The following is a 13,602-nucleotide window of genomic DNA, read 5'->3' as shown; positions in this document are numbered from 1 at the left end:
CAGTGGTAGAGATCATGTCAAGCACAAAGCAATTCTAAAATAGTCAAGGAAGTGGACATGTTGGTTTTCCCAATACTACAATCACTAAGGGTGTGGGATACAGAACTGGCTTAAAGGTAGAAGACAGAGGGTGGTGGTGGAGGTTTGTTTGTTAGACTAGAGGCCTGTGACCAGTGGAGTGCCGCAAGGATCAGTGCTGGGTCCACTACTTTTCATCAGTTATATAAATGATTTGGATGTGAGCAGAAGAGGTATATAGTTAGTACATTTGCAGATGACACTAAATTGGAGTGTACTGGACAGCGAAAAAAGTTACTTCAGATTACAACAGGATCTTGATCAGATGGGCCAATGGGCTGAGGAGTGGCAGATGGAGTTTAATTTAGATAAATGTGAGGTGCTGCATTTTGGGAAAACAAATCTTAGCAGGACTTATACACTCAATGGTAAGGTCCTAGGGAGTGTTGCTGAACAAAGAGACCTTGGATTGTAGCTTTATAGCTCCTTGAAAGTGGAGCTGTAGGCAGATAAGATAGTGAAGAAGGTGTTTGATATGCTTTCCTTTATTGGTCAGAGTATTGAGTACAGGACTTGGGACGTCATGTTACGGCTGTACAGGACATTGGTTAGGCCACTTTTGGAATATTGCGTGCAGTTCTGGTCTCCTTCCTATTGGAAAGATGTTGTGAAACTTGAAAGGGTTCAGAAAATCTTTATAAGAATGCTGCCTGGGTTGGAGGATTGGAGCTGTAGGGAGAGGTTGAATAGGCTGGGGCTGTTTTCCCTGGAGCATCGGAGGCTGAAGGGTGACCTGATAGAGGTTTAGAAAATCATGAGGGGTATGGATAGGATAAATAGACAAAGTCTTTTACCTGAGGTGGGGGAGTCCAGAGCTAGAGGGTATAGGTTTAGGGTGAGAGAGGGAAAAATGTAAAAGAGACCTAAGGGGCAGCTTTTTCACGCAGACGGTGGTACGTGTATGGCATGAGGAAGTGGTGGAGGCTGGTACAATTGCAACATTTAAACGACATCTGAATAGGAAGGGTTTGGAGGAATATGGGCCGGGTGCTGGCAGGTGGGACTAGATTTCGGTTGGGATATCTGGTCGGCATGGACAAGTTGGACCGAAGGGTCTGTACATCTCTATGACTCAGAATGAAAGAATTCCATCTAATCAGCATAGATTTGCAAGCTGATGGAGAGAAAAAAATCCTCTGTCATAAATTGAAGGTGTGGTGCATTCAAGAATTGTGTCTTTTAATTTTCATCTGTGTATGAATGATAGGTTGCAAGGAGAAAGAACTGTAGCTTAAAAACAGGGGTGGGGTATACCAGAATGGCTGCCTCGTGTAAACACCTTGTGTAAACAACATTCCCTCTGAGCTGCACATTCTCGCAGTTCCCTCACCATTGTGCACACTGTGATCAGCATGCTGACACATATCACAACATGAACTTCAGTTCTAGAAGTCAGTGCCACACATCGACCTCGAATGTTCATGCAGAAGAAAAGAAAATGACAGGGAGTCCTGATTATGAAAATTTGTTTTTTTTTTAGTGGCTGTGAATTCTTGGAATGTGCAGACAACCAGGAGCCATGAAGTTGTTTTCAACTAAAACATATTAGTTCTCAGCTAACTTGAGAAATTTGGAACTGGAAACAAGTTACAGAGAGAGAAAGACATGGAAGTGGTGCAATTTGGTCTCCCCAGGAGAAGCTGCCTGTTCTGTGCAGAGAAAGAAAATACAGTTTAAGCTTGCAGAAAACCAGTTACCTCTCCTGCAGCAGATGCTGTGAGCTGTGACTTTTCCAAATGAATTAGTTGCTCTGTACTTCTTACAAACCAGTGGAAGTTTCTAGAAGAAGACAATTAAACTGCAAGGGCCTGGGTAGCCAATGTAGGACCATATCAACATTGGAATTGGGAAGCAAAGACCATTGGATTCACTTTCCAGCTTTTCTTTACCTCCACTGCTACCTTCCCAAGGGCAATTAGGGATGAGCAATAAGTGCTGCCCTAGCTAGCAAAGCCCACATCCCATAGAAAAAAATAAGATTTGGACAGAGTACAGGGGACTGATAAACACTGCAGTGAGCAACACATGGATTTCTGAATGACAGTATTTGTAAGACAGCTATCCAACTGTCATGAGGACTCAGGAAATCTACCTTATCATTGCTAGTGCAAACAATATAGGAACACAGTTGGGTTTAGCACCAGTCCAAATTCTAAAAGCTCTGAATTGCCCAATCTCTCAAATGTAAGAATAATGACCACGCCTCAATGAATTCCACCATTTCTGACTGTACATTCAGTGACCTTGACATTTACTTGTTTAAGCAGCCTTTGAACTGTACCTACCATCCAGTTGACATTGATCCTGATTTCATGACAGAGTTTAAGACCCCTTTCCTTCTTTCCAAAGTATCATTTTTTTTTTCAGAATGTCCTGCAGCTCACATGCTAATTATAGCCAGGAGTCCAAATTGGTGAATCTCACCCTTTAACTTCCTTTGAAACACAGGCCTCAGAAAATCTGAGACACTATTTGAACAGCGAAGCTACACGATCTCTATCTCTCTCTTTGACCCAAGGTCCCAATCACTTTCTTCTTGTACTGAGGAAACTGGCACGAGCAATTTGTGAGTGTGAATTGGTGCCTCATTGTTCTGGTTATAAAATGCTGGCTTAGGGTTCTTGTGGTACAATGGTAGTGTCTCCACCTCTGGATCAGGCAATATGGGTTCACATCCCATGTGGCCTGGAGTAGTGTCATAGCATTCCTAATCAGGTCATTTAGGAAACGTTTACAACCTCCTACTCCCAAACTCAAACCTTTTCTCAGCTTCTCTCCCATTTTAACTCTGCTGTCATCTTTGGAAGGAGTTGATCTTAATACTGTGGCATGGTTTGCTGATTGAGTTGCCTCTCTGGTAATCTGGCCCAGTGACCATTATTTGAGTATGCAACATCAATATGAATAGACGCTATCTGGCCATGGGATGCTTCAATGGGGTCACATCTAAAGCTTCCAGCTACATAAAGGTCCTTGTATTGCTATAAATCAGAGGGAACCTGAGAGTCTGCAATATTACTTCAGGTTGTCTATGCTGTTTCAGTGAGTTAGTTGCAGAATCAAAATTCTTCCTACTTCTGGTCTCCCTAACCATACTCCGTCACTCCCTGTAACTCACTCCCCTCACCTTTAGTTTTCCCATTTCCTTGCTTCTCAATTTCCCTTCTCTCCCCGCACATGGTTGACTTGTCAGCAAAGATGTCCAACTCGAGAGGATCTAAGGGGAATGCCACCTTGCTGTGCATGTGCACGAAGAGGAATATCCAGGTCAGGCCTGGAAGCTTTGCCACGTTTGCTTTTTTGTAGTTTGGGTTAACGTTGGGGCAAAGTAGGCAGAAGATCACCAGGACAATTTGGACAGATGTTGCAAGTTATCAGTCTCTCTCATCTCAGGAGTTAAAAGTAATAAGATGCTATGTTCCAAACTCCTTATAGTCACTGTAGACAAAGAATGATTGTACATGTTACCTGAAGCCTTTTCTCATTCTGATTTCTATGACTAGAATTTGGACTTAGTATCATAAAAAGATATCGTATTTACACAGAGAGTGGTGGGTGTCTGGAACGTATTGCCAGCAGAGGTGATAGAGGCAAGCATGGTAGATTCATTTAAGATGCGTCTGGACAGATGCACGAGTAGGCGGGGAGCAGAGGGATACAAATGCTTAGGAATTGGGCGACAGGTTTAGACAGTAGATTTGGATCAGCTCAGGCTTGGAGGGCTGAAGGGCCTGTTCCTGAGCTGTAAATTTTCTTTGTTCTTTGTTCTTATTTTTGCTCAATGAGCTGTAGGCAGAGGCTGGAAAGACTGAGCGTTTTCCCTGGAGCGTCAGAGGCTGAGGGGTGACCTGATAGAGGTTTAGAAAATCATGAGGGGCATGGATAGGGGAAATAGATAGGCCTTTTCCCTGGGGTGGAGAATCCAAAATTAGAGGGCATAGGTTTAAGGTGAGAGGGGAAAGATTTAAAAGGCACCTAAGGGGCAACGTTTTCACACAGAGGGTGGTGTGTAAGGAACGAGCTGGCAGAGGAAGTGGTGGAGGTTGGTACAATTACAACATTTAAAAGGCATCTGGATGGGTATGTGAATAGAAAGAGTTCAGAGGGATATGGGTCAAATGCTGGCAAATGGGACTAGATTAATTTAGGATACCTGGTTGGCATGGACGAGTTAGACGCAAGGGTCTGTTTCCATGCTGTACAATTCTATGACTCTATGAACTTGTTTTATTTTACTTCCCTACCCCTCACATTAATCTCACTTTGTCCACATTTATCTTTCATTTGTTCCATGAGTGTGGGCAATGCTGGCTGGGACAATGTTTACCGCCTGTTCCTAATTGCCTTTGAGATGGTGGTGGTGAGCAATCTCCTTGAGTAATGGATTTATGATGGGGAAATCATGCTTGACAAACCTGTTGGAATTCTATGAAGACGTAACTAGTAGAGTTGACAAAGGGGAGCTAGTCGATGTGGTATATTTGGACCTTACATTCTTTTGACAAAGTTCCGCATAAGAGATTATTGCGCATGATTAAAGCACATGGAATTGGGAAAAGTGCATCGTGATGGGTGGAAAACTGGTTTTCAGAGAGGAAACAACAAGTAGGAATTAATGGGTCCTTTTCAAGTTGGCAGGCAGTAACTGGCGGGGTGCCAAAGGGATTGGTGCTGGGACCTTAGCTATTCACAATATACAATAATGATTTGGATGAGGGAACAAAATGTAAAATCTCAAAGTTGGCAGATGATGCCAAGTTGGGTGGGAGAGTGAACTGTGATGAGGTTGCAGGGATCCTTCAGCATGATCAGGATGAGTTGGATGAGTGGGCAAATCAAAGGCAGCTGCAGTATAATTTGGATAAATGTGAGGTTATTCACTTTGGAAGCAAAAACAAGAATTAGATTCCCTACAGTGTGGAAACAGGCCATTTGGCCCAACAAGCCCACACCAACCTTCCGAAGAGTAACTGACCCAGACCCATTTCCCTCTGATTAATGCACCGAACACTATGGGCACCTGCTGCGCTTTTCCAGCAACACATTTTCAGCTCTGATCTCCAGCATCTGCAGACCTCACTTTCTCCTATGGGCATTTTAGCATGGCCAATCCACCTGACTCGCACACCTTTTGGACTGTGGGAGGAAACTGGAGCACCCAGAGGAAACCCAATGAAGAAGGCAGATTACAACTTAAATGGCTGTAAATTGGGAGAGGGGAGTGTGTAGTGGGACCTGGGTGTCTTTATGGGCCAATCACTGAAGGTAGGCATGCAGGTGCGGCAGGCGGTAAAGATGGTAAGTGGTAAGTTGGCCTTCATCGCAAGAGGTTTCATGTACAGGAGCAGGAATGTGTTGTTGCAGTTATACAGGGCCTTGGTGAGGCCACATCTAGAATATTGTGTGCAGGTTTGGTCTTCTTTTCTGAGGAATGATGCTCTTGTTCTTGAGGGAGTGCAGTGAAGCTTTCCCAGGCTGATTCTGGGGATGGCAGGACTGACGTATGAGGAGAGATTGACCGGGTTGGGATTGTGTGGGGTCAAGGGTGGGGGAACGATTTCATAGACACTTATAAAAGTCTAACAGGACTAGACAGGGTAGATGCAGGGAGGATGTTCCCGATGGTGGGTGTGTCCAGAGAACCAGGGATCACAGTCTGAGGATTCAGGGCAGACCATTTAGGACGGAGATGAGGAAACATTTCTTCACCCAAAGAGTGGCAAACCCATGGAATTCATTCCCACAGGGAGTAGTTGATACCAAAATATTGAACATATTCAAGAGGTGGCTAGACATAGCATTTGGGGCAAATGGGACTAAAGGTTATGGGAAGAAAGCAGGATGAGGCTATTGAGTTGGACAATCAGCCATGATAATGATGAATAGTGGAGCAGACCCGAAGGGCTGAATGGCCTCTTCCTGCTCCTATCTGCTATGTTTCTATGAACCACTGTAATCCTTGGGATGCAGGATGCGTACACTTATTACAGACTAGCAAACACTCCTGAAGCTATGACAAAGTTCCGCATAAGAGATTATTGCGCATGATTAAAGCACATGGAATTGGGAGAAGTGCATCATGATGGATGGAAAACTGGTTTTCAGAGAGGAAAGAACAAGTAGGAATTAATGGGTGCTTTTCAAGTTGGCAGGTAAGGTGAATTGGCCATGCTAAATTGCCCGTAGTGTTAGGTAAGGGGTAAATGTAGGGGTATGGGTGGGTTGCGCTTCGACGGGTTCGGTGTGGACTTGTTGGGCCGAAGGGCCTGTTTCCACACTGTAATGTAATCTAATCTAATTAAGACACCGGAACCTACCTGAGGAGGCATTACAAATAAAACTGGTAAAAACACAAGCGGTGTCAAGATTAAGATGAGTTGTTGCCGATAGCTCCATATTAACCGCAAGACGTCCTTCATAGCTTTGTTGGTTACAAGTGAAGGGAGATCCAGTCAAAAATTAACAAGACAATTGGCTCAATGAGTGACCAAGGCTTCCTTTTGTTGATAATGGGAGATGAGTTGCTCTTGATCCTTCAGGTTATAACGTCTACTTAGTTGGCGCAGTGCAAACAGTTTGGTTGATTGCAAAGATGAAAAAAAACCCCACAGAAAATGCTGGAAATGCTCAACTTAACAGGTTATGGCAGTGTCAGTAGACAGTGTGTGAGAGACAAACATTGTTAAAGTTTCAGGGCTGAAACCTTCCTTCAGAATTGTGAAGAATCATAAATGTAATTGAATTTGAACAAGAGGTGGGTGGGACAAGGTCAATAGGAGTGTCCGTGATTGGGTGGAAGGCAGGAGAGATTGAATGACAGAGGGTTAGTCCTCCAGGGTCAGAGGGTTATGGTGATGGGGAATGGAAAGAAACAAAGAAACAAAAGATGTACCTTACAGCAGGTGCACCACAAACTGCAAGCAAGATTACAAAAAAAACAGATAAAAATTCAAAGCATGCAACGGAAGCAAAATCAGGCAGAGACGATGATCAGAAATTGTTGAACTCAATGTTGAAATAGCACGAGAGCCAGTCGGAAAAGTTTGGGTACAGTAAGGAGATGCTCCATAAAACTATGTTTGGTCTCGCCACGCGGAAAGGAGAGACAATATTTACAAGCAACGAGTACAATAAGAGAAAGTGAAAAAGTGCACCTAAATAAATTGCTGTTTCATTTGGAAGAAGGGTTTAGAACTTCGGTCAGTGAAAAGGGAGTAGGTAAAAAGTCAGGGGTTGCAGAGTGAGATGCTGGAGGTGGTGGGATGGGGATTGCTGAGAAGTGGGCTAGGGTTTCATGGAGAGAATGGTCCCTTCAGAAATGCTGACAAGGGAGGGGGACAATGGGTTAGGAGTACCATTGATGGGTTTTCTGTTTACACCTTCTAACGTTTGCTTTCAGAGAACAAAGGACTCATTCAGGACAGCCAGTCTTGGTGGTATTAGCTACTTGTATTTTTTTCATGTACACCACTGACAATCATACTCTGCTTGGGCAATCCTCCATTCAAGGATATTGTTAACTTATAGTTAAATGTCCAAACTGCTCAAATGACTAAGGTGCTGGCACTCTGTGTGTGTCCTGAATTCATCATTTATTAAATCCACAGAATATGGAATAGTATCTAACACGTAGCACATACAACCGTGCCTGAGCAGAGATAAGTTTCACTGAATTACCCAGAAATTACAGAAATTGAACAGGTCATTGAGCAAGATGGTCTGTGCTGGTGTTTATGTTCCACACAAATCTCTTCCAACTACATATTATTTATCCCTGTCCCCCTATTTTTATTCACTCACAGGATGTGCCACCATGATTGGGCCAACATTTATTGCCCATCCCTAATTGCACAGGGACAGTTAAGAGTCAAGCACATTGCTGTGGGTCTGGAGCCACGTGTAGGCCAGACAAGGTAAGAATGGCAGATTTCCTTCTCATGAAGGACATTAGCATCCCAGATTGGCTTCTACAACAATCAACAGTGGTTACACGGTCGCCATTATGGAACTAAAGCTTTATCATCTGATTTGGCAGGAGTTGAACCCATATCACTAGAACATTAGACTCAGCCTTTCTAATACAAGCCCATTCAGAATACCACTTGGCCACCAGATCTCCCTTGTCCTTTATTAACTTATCTAGATTTTCCTGAACTACATCAACGCTATTCATCTCAAAATCTCCACATGACAGTAAATTCCACCTGGTAACCACTCCCTGGGTATTCTTAGTCAGGAATGCAAATGTTTCACAGTTCCATGCTTGGTACAAAGGCTAATATATCATCAAATTATAGAATTCCCACAGTGTGCAAACAGGCCAATCAGCCCATTGAGTCCACACTGACCCGCTGAAGAGCATCATATCCAGATCCAGCCCCTACCATATCCCTATAACCCTGTATTTCCCATGGATAATCCACCTAGCTTGCACATCCCTGGACACTATGGGCAATTTTCTTGCACATTTCTGCACCAATAGTAAGGTCACCTATTTCTTCCTCCATCTAACTCCTGCCTCATTTTACTTGATGCTGAAGTTCTCATCTATACCTCCTGGCACTTGACTACAGCACTCCTGGCTATTTTCCCACTTTCTACTGACTGTAAGTGTGAGCTCATCTAAAGTCCTGGCTTCCTGCGAAGCAACTGCTATCTTTTAAAACTTACTTTGCTTGTTTTCAAATCCCAACATGACCATGCCCATTATAGTATGTCTGGCGGTCAGTATACTTCTAAGAGATATGCACTGGAAAATGGAGTTAGAATAGTTAGCTGGTTGCTTTTGACTGGCGTGCATGCGATTGGCCAAAGGGTCTTTTTCTGAGCTGTAGACCTCCATGGCTCTACAGCAGGCTCATAATATCTTCACTGTATCGTAGCATGGGATCTGAAGGCATAATGTTCTCAGACTCCATCTTACCCTGGGATCACTTGAATCATGATGAGCTGATGAAAGCGTGCTGCTCCTTGTGACAAATAGCCTAATAGTGGCCCAGACACTTATGTGCCTGTGAGTGTAATAATTGTGTATAATAACCAGATCTTTCAATACCATATTATCCACACCTAGTTTCTTACATTACAACTGATAAGTATGCCACATCAAGTCAAGATGCTCTGCTGGATTTGCAAAGTGTAAATCATTTCCCCGTCCCGAACATAATAATCTCTTTTGAGACATCAAATTCCTCTGATTCTGGAATTTTCATCACAGCTAATTTTATTTGATTTCCCATTGCTGGTTGTGTCTTTAGCTGTTTGGGTTTGGAACTCTGGGAATTTCCTTCCTCAAACTGTCCACCTCTCTTTCCTCCTTTAAGATTCCCCTTAAAAACCTGCCTCTTAGATCTATCGTTTGGTCACCTTGCCTCATATTTCCTTAAATGACTTGCTGTTCCTGTGAGTCACCTTGAAGTAAGATATATGTACATGTGCGTAGATGCATTTATCTATAAATACAAGTCCATCTGACATTCTCAATTCCAAGATCTCGGTACAAAGCTCTGTATTTCATACATTTCTCTTATTTATCTCTTGACTGCCCCTTTGATGAGGATGGGCTTGTTGTGGTGCCCTGCAATAGAGAGACTGAGAGAGATTTTAAAAAAAGATAGGGGAGAGAAAGAGATAGAGGTTGGAAGAGACTGGGGTAAAGTCAGTGAAAAGTAGAAGAGGGAGAAAGTGAAAAGAGCAAGGCTAAGGGAGGAACTGTATCAACGGGAGGACAAACCTTCAGTCAGTCCATTTGGTGGTTGCATGCCTTCTTGAGTTTTCTTCCTCCTCTAGTGTCTTTAGCCTTCGTCGTCCATCTTCCGTCAAAGCCAAATAGAGTAAGATAATGGCGAAGCAGCATTTATCATCATGGACATTCCACTTCACTCCCTTCCAGTTATTGAGCTCAAATCCAACCTTCTTCAAGTAGACTTTTGAGGTATCTGTATTCATCAATAAACAAAATACAACTCTGTGAATGGAAAGTTTTATTAAATAAGTTGATAAACTTGCTTCATTACTTAACAAACTCTTTTTCCACTGGGCGAATGAGATCAGTGTAACTCTCTTGTTTTGTTATCTCGTCAATAGTTTTTTCTGATGCGAAAGGAAGTATTTATTCAACCAAGTGAAGCCTCTAATTGTCAAGGTAACTTTGACTCACACTGTGTCAGTTGTAGAGACCACGGACTGAATCTACCATTTTTTACGAGTTACATTATGTTTTTTTTGGAGGGATTCCTCCAGTGCGGCTTAGCGAGATTCCTTCTGTATCTTGTCAACATGCCTCATTAACTACTTACCCTGCCTCCATGGCATCTCTCACATCTGATTCCAACCCCACTTGCCATGTGTCATCTCAGAACAGCTCACAGGCCAGCAGATATCATTGAAAGTCTGGCAGCATGTGTAACTTTGCTTGTGCCAGGGCTGATAGGCACAATATTTTGTGTCAGTGTCATCTCCATGGTGTGGGCGAACAGCCAGCTACATCATAACACGATCAATAACCTCTTCCACTGTGCCAGGGTAAATGCAAGTCCCTCTCTCTGATAGCTCACACTCACTTTATCTCTATGACCACACCCACCTTCCATCTCAAGGCTACCTTCTCACATACCACTCTGCCTTCAACATCTGCCCTCACTCACTATCACTCAACAACCAGCCTCCCATGCTACATGGCCTCTGTGCAGCCTACTCAGTTACTTGGGACACCTCAACACCTTTTTCCCACTGGCATCAACACTAACAGTCATGCCATCCATATGTGCCTCACTCAGTCCCTCCCTTTTCCGCAACACAGGAGAAACTACTCATTATAGGGAAAAGGGAGCCTGTATGGATTGAGGGCTGTTGGATATTACCCTCCCCACCCACCAGGAGGCCCTTGAAGGAATTGACTGAGGGCGCTCTTGTGGGGATGTTGTCCATGTCCCACCAATCGAGTGGTTATAACTCTTCATTAGACTGCAATTATCACAGTAACCATGCTGTCAGTGTTATCCATTTCACACCATGTCTAAGCACTGACCAAGATACTCTGACTCCCTTGTGTGTTGCAAGTACTACCAGCATCACCACTATCTCCTGCAGTGAAATGGCCACATACCCTAGAAGACCTCAATCTTTGAAGGTGAGAGTACAAAAGTCTCAGAGGAAGCATCAGTAAGGCTGCTTCCTACCTCCTGCACCCTCCACCAGCTCAGATACTGATACCTTGGTGGGGACTCGGTGAAAGTGAGGACTGCAGATGCTGGAGATCAGAGTCGAGAGTGTGGCACTGGAAAAGCACAGCCGGTCAGGCAGCATTCGAGGAGCAGGAGAATCGACGTTTTGAGCATAAACCCTTCATCAGGTCCTGATGAAAGCCTTTTGCCCGAAACGTCGATTTTCCCACTCCTCGGATGCTACCTGACCTGCTTTGCTTTCTAGCACCACACTGTCGACCTTGGTGGGGACATCAGGCTTAGAAAGTGTGGTTAGCACCTCACTGTGACAGTTTCACAGCCTGGCAGAGAAGAAACACTCTGGGCCATTGGCATGTGGAGGACTGGGTGGTAGTATGGTGGCTCAAGTAATTAGCGCTGCTGCCTCACAGCACCAGAGACCTAAGTTCGATTCCAGCCTCGGGTGATGGTCTTTGGGGAGTGTGCAAGTTCTCCCTGTCGGTTTCCTCTGGGTGCTCCAGTTTCCTCCCACAGTCCAAGTTTGAGTGGATTGGCCATGCTAAAATTACCCCGTAGTGTCCAAGGATGTGCAGGCTCGGTGGATTAGCCATGGGAAATGCAGGGTTACAGGGATAGGGTAGGACTGGGTGAGATACTCTTTGGAGAGTCAGTGCAGACTCAATGGGCTGAATGGCCTGCTTCTGCACTGCAGGGATTTTCTGATTGCCCGAGACCAGGCTCCTGCTCAGCCCCAGGCAGGAGAGGGCCCCGTGGGGTCGATAATCAGGGACTTAGTCCACATGCACAGGGAGGATCGGGAGCAGCGGGCAGGAATACGGGTGGCATGGCCCTCAGTGTCCTGAAGCTGGAGCAGTGCAGTGTGTCAATGTGAGTGTCTCTCAGCCTCCATGGAGAGGTTGGCACTGCCATGGAGTGCCAGGGCAAGCTCCCTCAGGGTCTGCTGATTGAGGTGGTCATACCTGCACTGCATTGTCACAGCTGTTGTCCTCAGGACTGAAAACATCACGATAAAGGGACAAGGAACCTGATCAGCACTCCCTGCGCTCCTTCCTCACAACGAGACAGGGTGGCTGCCAGCTAGAGGAAGAACCACACGCATGGAGACGTCTCCTCTCAGGACACTGTGGTGGTACCTGGACTCTCAACCTCCATCCTGATGCCTTCCTTTGCCCACCTTGGAAGTTGAAACTGAGGAGGATTAACTTGCCTTCAGAAATAAGACACAAATACCATGGGACACCTGACCAAACATGCGGGTCCAACAAACTCGGCTGACACAACAAAAGCAAAACTTGCTGAAGAAACTCAACAGGTCTGATGGCATCTGTGGAGAGAGAGCAGGGTTAATGTTTCTGGTCCAGTGGCCCTCCTTCAGAACCTCATTGGCTGATCAGGCTCCCTCCACCTCAGTTACAGAAACAGGGAGTGCACTGAGACCTAGTCAGAGGGAGAGAAAGAATAAAACATATTGATGGCACTTTGGTGGCATGGGTGACAATGCATTATATTAGTAGGCACTTATTCTAAATGGCACTGCTTTGACCTGATGTCTCTCTGCATTGTCCCGAACATAACTGTTGCAGCATGATTCCTAATTTCATGTCCACACAGGATGTAAAATAGGGTCAGTCTCTCTGCTTAGACCCTGCTGCATTATCTGGAAGCAAGAGGAACAAGATTCAAACAAGACAATAGCTCCTGCTGACTCAATTGCCCCTTGTCTTACAACATCCCTCTTCTTTCCCCAACCTCTGTGTCCAAAAGTGTTGGTGTGAATAAATGATGTGGAGCTGGGGACTAAGCGTGGTGTGGCAAAGTTCGCAGATGACACTAAGGTGAGTGGTAGAGCAAAGTGTGCAGAGGACATTGAAAGTCTGTCGAGCGATGTAGATGGGCAAGAGTCTGGCAGATGGCGTACAATGTCATAAATGTGAGGCCATCAACTTTGGTAGAAATAACAGCAAAATGGTGAAATGTGCAGAGGGGCTTGGGTGTTCTTGTGCATGAATCACAAAGGCAAATGGAATATAGTCCTTCATTGCTAAACAGATTGATTTTAAAAGCAGGGAGGTTATGCTGCAGCTGTATAGGGTGCAGGTGAGGCCACACCTGGAGTACTGTGTACAGTTTTGGCCTCTTTACTTGAGAAAGGATCTACTGGCACTGGGAGGGAGGTGGTTACAGGGATGTGGTGCAGAGGAGGTTCACGAGGTTGAGAGGGTTGGCTTATGAGGAGGGATTAAATAGACTGGAACTACTCTCATTGGAATTTGGAAGAATTTGGGGGGATCGTATAGAAACATAAAATTATGAAGGGAATAGATAAGATAGAAGCAGG

The 13,602-nt window shown here is 44.7% G+C and overlaps 1 protein-coding gene across 1 annotated transcript in view; it reads right to left on the bottom strand.

The window, feature by feature from the left end:
- LOC122559967 (solute carrier family 13 member 3-like) overlaps nucleotides 1-13,602 on the bottom strand; it is a 59,557-nt gene that overhangs the window by 25,528 nt on the left and 20,427 nt on the right. The window contains exon 2 of the mRNA XM_043710075.1: nucleotides 9,812-10,016. The gene's annotated coding sequence lies outside the window, so the exon portion shown is untranslated. The remainder of the gene's footprint in view (nucleotides 1-9,811; nucleotides 10,017-13,602) is intronic.

The sequence above is a fragment of the Chiloscyllium plagiosum genome, chromosome 20 (assembly GCF_004010195.1).
Source record: "Chiloscyllium plagiosum isolate BGI_BamShark_2017 chromosome 20, ASM401019v2, whole genome shotgun sequence".
Taxonomy (NCBI): domain Eukaryota; kingdom Metazoa; phylum Chordata; class Chondrichthyes; order Orectolobiformes; family Hemiscylliidae; genus Chiloscyllium; species Chiloscyllium plagiosum.
Note: the sequence above shows the minus strand (reverse complement) of the source record. Positions and strands in the feature narration are given on the sequence as shown.